This window comes from Sminthopsis crassicaudata, chromosome 1, assembly GCF_048593235.1.
Source record: "Sminthopsis crassicaudata isolate SCR6 chromosome 1, ASM4859323v1, whole genome shotgun sequence".
In the NCBI taxonomy this organism is placed as follows: domain Eukaryota; kingdom Metazoa; phylum Chordata; class Mammalia; order Dasyuromorphia; family Dasyuridae; genus Sminthopsis; species Sminthopsis crassicaudata.
Window position 1 is genome coordinate 712,808,752 of NC_133617.1, and position 7,268 is coordinate 712,816,019.

Below are 7,268 nucleotides of genomic sequence, written 5' to 3' on the forward strand. Positions count from 1 at the left end.
CTATTTATGGCACTACCTAGTGGCCCTTGACTATAAATCTTAACAAATGCTGGAAAGTGAGTTGAAGTTAATTAATTTGCCCAGGATCACATTTATCAGTGTCAGAGGTGGGATTTTGATCCCTTAAAGGACTGTCTCTGGAATATAAAGACTTGAGTTTTAATTACTTGGCCTGCAAATTTCCTAATCTAATTATTTTAGATTAGCCTTGGTTGGTGTGATTTTGAAAGAGTTACTTTATTTTTCCATGCCTCAGTTTCCTTATTTGTAAAAACAGAAAGTTGAACTAGATGATTTCTCAGCTCAGAACCTTTGATTCTATAATCTTATGATACTCTCTTTCCACTGTACCATTGTCTCCTCTGAGAAAATAATATATATGAAATTAGATGTTTGGCCAATAGATATTTTTTTTATTTTAATGATGACAGTTATCACCTCTAAGTCCTGAATGGAAAATTTAATAGAAGCAGGACCTCTTTATTGACCAAGTACAAATAATAAAATAGTTCTCCAGCTTTCTCTTTTACTAGGTAAACCAGAAGTTATCTACCACTAGGACCAAATTAGAAATAATAAAAGCCTATAAAAACAGGTCTGATGTTTATAGGTTTGGAGGTCACTGGGACCCAGTTTTATATTTCTTATTTGCAAATACCATTTTTCTTTCATGTACTGTATATTTGTAAGAGTCTGTTATCTCTCTTGTAGGTAATCAGACATATGAATTTGTTTTACATTGATCTTCTTATGATAGTTGGTCTAACAGTATCTTGTAGCAAATATGCCTCTGGTCATATCTCATTTTACCTTTTATAAAAATTTTAGTGCTTCTCATAGACAGCAAAAAATAAAAATCAGTGTTTCTCCTTGAACAATTTTGAGCAAGCCCTTTGATGTTTTCTGGTTTCATTCTTAAATTTTGTGCTGTATAAATTACACAAAGATGTTAGGGATCCTCACTTCAATCTCATTCTTGTGAACTGACAAAAGAAAACTATGAAAGGTGCTGCATTTTCTGCAGGGTTCTGGTGCTTTGCATTCATAGGGATGGTTTCCACATAATAGACTTTTTAACAAAAGAAAAAGCTTGACTTCGTTTTGTTACCTGCCTTAATACACTGAAATCTGCAGCCATATTAAAATTTGAAGTTCAGAGTTTGAGCACTGTGGTCGTGGATGTGATGTGCTATATGATTTTTATAATTGAATAATTATTTCTTTGCTGGGTTGTGAAAGACTAAAATTAGGGGAAGTTGAAATTAATGGAGATATCTCTAAACTGTATTGGAGATAACATTAGCCTCTTACTTTCATCTCTCTTGTGGTTTCTCATTTAGCAACTATCTGCAAGGACTCCAGCAAACCTGATGGTGATCAATTAGACATCTTGACTTTGTGACTACTTGCCTTGATTTCTTCTCCTCCACTTTGGATACTAGACAAAAGCCAATATAATCACCTCCCAGTAGAATATAAGCTTTCTGAAAGCAACAATAGCTTCATTTTTAATTTTGCACCCTTTCTGTCTAGCACAGTGTTTGACATAGAGCAGACATTTCAGAAATGCTTGAATTGAATATAATGGAATTCATCCCATTAATAAATTAGCCATTAAGCCTTTTAAATAGTTATACACCAGTGCTATGTTCTAAATTGGGGATAAAAATGCAAAAATGAAAAGTTCCTATCTATTAGAGACTTACATTCTATTAGAGGAAACACTATGTAACATATATACACATTAGATATACATATGTGTATTATATGTATGTACACACTCATAAAATGAATACAATTGTTATTTCCTGAGATATGAAGGAACTTGAGTGATTATCCTAATAAAAAAAACTGTTCTATTCTGATGTTCTCTTCAGTGATGATGATGATGATGATGATAATGCCATAATGAATAGAGTGCTAGGCTTAGAGTCAGGAAAAAGGAATTCAAATCTGGCCTCATATTTACTAGTTTGTAATCCTGGGCAAGTCACTGACTTGTATTTACCTCAGTTTCCTCATATATAAAATGTGGATAATAATATCACTCCTCATTTATTCACTCCTCATTCTGGGCCCTGTGGTCAACATATTTAATTTTCTCTGAAGCTTAGAGATCACCCCCATTTAAATCAGTACCCAGTTCTAGATAATCTGCAGGGTTTGTTTTCTCTGCTCCTTCTACTGTTTGAGGGGTCCCCTGGTTAAGCTGTCCTGCTCTGTTTCACACTCCTATTGGCCAAGTCCAGCTTGCTGTGACCATCCTTCAGCAACTTTCCCCTTCCACATTGGTATGACCAACTCAAACCTAAAACAAATAAACATAGCTCAACCCATAAAACTCCAAAGCTGTCACTTAGATTTTTAGACCTTCCTTTCAACTACGGTCTTTTCTTCCTTTAATCATTTAACTCTTCTTGTCAGGAAGATAAAAATGTGATAACATTTTTAAAGCACTTTGCAAGTCTTAAAGCACTATGAATAAGTACTAGTTATTATCTGCAGTAAATACTTTTTGACTGATTGAATAACGTGATTTTCTAAAGAAAAATCCCATTTCTTTATGCAGAGCTGCAAAGCATTGTCAGAGATAATACAGGTCAAGAATCAGAGGATAGTCAATCAGCATTCTTTCATCTTGTAGAACTTTCTTTGTTAAGAGTGAAAAAATACCCAATTGCTCACAAACAAAGGTAAAAATAAAAGAATAGCTAGGGATGTAACAGGATCTATACCAATACATTTTTTTTACTGTTATTGCTGGGGACTTGTGATTTCATCAGTCTATAGAAGTACAGGTAAAGGAAACTAAAAGAAAGTGGATAGAGAGCTAGCTGGGTATGGAATCAGGAAGCTGGGTTTGAATCTTGCCTCAGAATCTTCCTGGCTCTATGACTCTAGGCACTTCTGTTTAATAGCCCTTCACTTTTATCTTTTTTATCTTTCCTCTTTCTAACTTAGCCTCTATCCTAAAGGACTCCAGCATCCCACTTTCTTGATGCTGTTGCTTCAGTTTCTTAAACTGTAAAATGGGGATAATAATAGCACTTATCTCCAAGGGCAATTGTGAGATTTTTGTAAAACACTGCTTAGCCCAATGACTGGCACATGGCAGTTATTAGATGAAAGTTTATTCTTTCTCTACTTTCCCCCTTGTATGTGCTTAAAATTGAAGAGTTCTAGAATTAGGAGTTAGTTTAGAGCATAAAATGGTAAAGCTGTAAAGGAGCTTAAAGATCAACTATCAAAATATCAAAGAATCTTCATGGATATCAAAGGGTAGGAATTATCGAGCCTAAGTATTTGAATTATCCAGAGTCACTCAGAGAGTACAAAATTTATGAAATCATAGAATTTTATAGCTAGAATTTAACCCTGAATTTTGGTCACCACCTATATGAAGCCTTTCCTTTTCCCCCTAGTCTTTGGGACTTTTTTCCTCTTCAGACTATGCATCCTTTTCCCTGACCTTCCCCCACTTCATGCCAGTAGAATATACAATCTTTTAGGAGAGGAATCATTTTACATTATCTTTGTAGCCCCAGCACATAAAGAATTCTTCACTCTTGTTCAATGTAAGCTTTAGATCATCTTGTTTAGTGGTTCCCAGACATTTTTGTTCCAAGAATCCCTTTCAACTTAAAAAAAAGTGCTGTGAACATTTAGGGCAATTTAATATGTAACTCACGATATTCTTATGATTGTTTGCTATTTAAGGTGCTATTAAATTTTTTTTATAGCACAACCCCTGAGCCCATCCACATGAAACCCCATAGAGTTAATGAACCAATAAATGGGAACCAAGGATCTATTATAATCTTATTTTGCTGATCAGTAAAGTGAGTCACAGAAAGTTTGTGACTCATTTAAGGCCACTTAATAATTACAGAATCATTACTAGTCACAAAATCTGAGAATTTAAATCTGATTTTCTTTGTTTTTATATATGTACTTTTAATGGAAATGACTTCCATAGTGGGAAGAGCTGCAAATTCCTCTTATGGTCACATTATCAATCTTGTCTGAGAGTTCTCCTGTCTGGTTTCTATCATTTCTGTAAATTAGTAGATTTCTGGATGTGATATTGAAAATATGGAGCCACTTGTCTCCCTTTTTTTCCCCTTGAGGAAAGAGAAAGTGAAAGGAAGTAGCTAGCCAAATTGTTCAATAATTATATCCTAATGGATCCAATTGATTTGAATGCTGAGGTTTTCAGTGACCTTCATTTTTTTAAAGTTAGGGCAGAAGTAATAAGGAGACATTGTGGAGTTGCAGAAAGAGCATGGAATTTGGGATCAGAATAACTAAGTCAAACTGCTGAGGTATCTTCATCTTTCTTGGGCCTTTTTCTTTAAAATGAATTACAGGGGCAGCTAGGTGGTGCAGTGGATAGAGCACCAGTCCTGAATTCAGGAGGACCTGAGTTCAAATGTGATCTCAGACACTTAACACTTCCTAGCTGTGTGACCCTGGGCAAGTCACTTAACCCCAGCCTCAGAAAAAAATAAAAAGAATTACAGTTAGAGAACCACCTATCTCTAAATGGTTTCATCCTTATCAGAGTGACTTTGTTTCTCTATTTGTCAAAATTGAACTGTTAGGAAGGAGCTATGCTGATTTAAAGAATTCCTTAATCATCTCCTGAGAGCGCCATTTTTTTTTTCTTTTAAATGTGAAAATGAAGGCAAAGTTTTTGCCTTGTCACTTTGAAATAAAAATGGAACATTTGGAGTAATGAACTTGTTCTAAGCTGGACTGTGTAGCTCATGCCCTTGAGAGAGTAAATGATGCTTCCAGCATGGCCCTCATGCATAACCATCATCACTAGAGAATCCACTGCATAAACAAGGCCCTGCCAAACCCAGCTGAATTATTTTTTTCCTTCTCTGTCTGGATCCACGCTGCTTAATTTTAATAAAAATGAAACCACGTTCTGATGATGGAGTGCCAGTATCCTGTTTGGTGTTACTTTGGAGTCTGTGAATTGTCTTTGTCAGAATTTCATGTCTCCTAATAATTTAAGTCAGCTTTTGATTTAGGACATTTAAAAAAAAAAAGATGATGATAAACTCAATTGAAAAATGCTATCATGACTTCAGAAAGAACCTTTTCTTCTTAGTATTTTCAGGAAGTAGAGTCACAGCCAAGGTCATCCAGTTCATTTCTCAAGGTCACAAGGTAATAATAAGCTGAATTGAGATTAGAACTCATATTTTAGGACTCTAATTTTTTCTTTCTACTACATTATGGTTTCCTTCATATGTTTAGAATAAAGCCTTTGAATTTTCATTTATTTATTTTTTGGAGAGGCAATTGAGGGTTGAGTGACATGCACCAGGTGACGCTGCTAGAAAATGTTAAGTGTCTGAAGCCGGATTTATACTCTGGTCCTTCTAACTTTAGGGCCTATGCTCTATCTACTATTCCATCTAGCTGCCCCAGATTTAAACTTTTTAATTAATCCTTTATAACTATTTCATCTGCTTGGCCACTTGACTGACTCATGCATTTTTAGGGGAAAACCCTCTGTGTTTCCTGTATTATCTGGAATCTATGCCAGTTAACTATTTTGTGTCTTTAGACTAGCCTTCTCTTGATGTTGATACTCATACTAATCATTCAGAACTTTTTGAGATTTAAGTCTTAAATTTAATTTTTACTGTAAGACTCAATTTTAACTCCTGGAGAAAAAGGGTGTGTGTGTGTGTGTGTGTGTGTGTGTGTGTGTGTGTGTGTGTGTGTGTGTGTGTTTGTGTGTGTGTGTGTGTGTGAAAACAATCAAAGCAGAATCTAGTATCAGTTCAGACCTTGTGTATCTGAGAGCCCCAAACACTTATTTTGGAAATAAATGAACGGGGCTAGTCCTATGAGAGACAGCTAAGTGATATAGCAGAGAGAGTGCTGAGCTTGAAGTTTGGAAGATTCTTATTCTTATTGAGATAAAATCCGACTTCAGACACTAGCTGTGTGACCATGAAAAAAAATCACTTAATGCTGTTAGTCTCAGTTTCCTCATTAGTAAAATAAGAGAATGAAATGGAAAACCATTCTAGTATCTCTATCAAAAAGGGGTTACAAAGACTCAGACATAGCTGAAGCTATTGTACAACAAACAATAATCCTTTGAGAAGACAGAATAGGTAGCTATTTATGTAGACCTATTTGTTAGTTACCAGATCCTACCCAAATTTGCCTTCCTTTAAATTATCCTCAAATAAAATGTCCAGGTAGGTACCTCTTCTACATCTGCTGAAGGCATAATTTGTCCATTAGTTTGTTAGATTACCTTTGAGAAATCTGGACTTTGGGGAGAAGAAAAATCAGATAACTTTTAATAGATAGAAGATCTCAGCAGTTTGCAAAATATTGCAAAATAGAAATTTTGGGCCAGGTATGCACATTGCTCAAAACTAATTTTTTTCTGTTGTTGTTGTTCAGTCATTGGGTTGTGCTTGACTCTTCATGACTATATTTGGAGTTTTCTTGGTCATGATATTAGACTGGTTTGCTATTTCCCTCTTCAGCTCATTTTATAGTTGAGGAAACTGAACAAAGAAAGTTAAGTGCCTTCCTCAGGGTAAGAGAACCAGTGTGTGTGTCTGAAGCTGGATTTGAACTCAAGTTTTCCTGACACCAGGCCCAATGTTCTATCCACTGAGCTACCCCGCTGTCTCCATTTTCTTCACTAAGGCAATGCAAACATGTGGCCCACTTACTATTTATTATATTCAAAGGACTATGGAGGTTTAAACCTCCTCCCCCAAAAAACAAGCAAATAATCCAAAAATTAAAAAAAAAACCGAGATATGATTCTTGCCCTCAAAGAACTTATGATATATTTGGGAAGAGGAAAGGGATTGAAACATCAAAGCCATAATTAGTATGGGACAACTGATATTTTTCTCTAGGATGCCAAAATTTAGTGGATGCATCACTGAGAACACTTGTAATCCTTCTGTAATTTTTATACCAAGCTTCGAGCTGTGTATCAAGTTAAGAAGAATGATTAACTAAAAAAATAAAGTAATTCTATGTGAGATGAATTTCTTCTGGGCTGCCAATCCACCTCCACAGTTTCCCCAATGTATTGAGATTGGGGGGTAGATTTCATGTTACTTATCCCAATATGTTTTGTGTTACTTGGTCTGGATGAAAAAAAAAATGTTAGCTACAGGTCCACAATGTAAAAAAATAAGTTATATGAAGCAAAATGGCAAGTGCAAAATGAGGGTTTGGGAAAATAAGTACTTTAGGGATTTAGAAAAAAG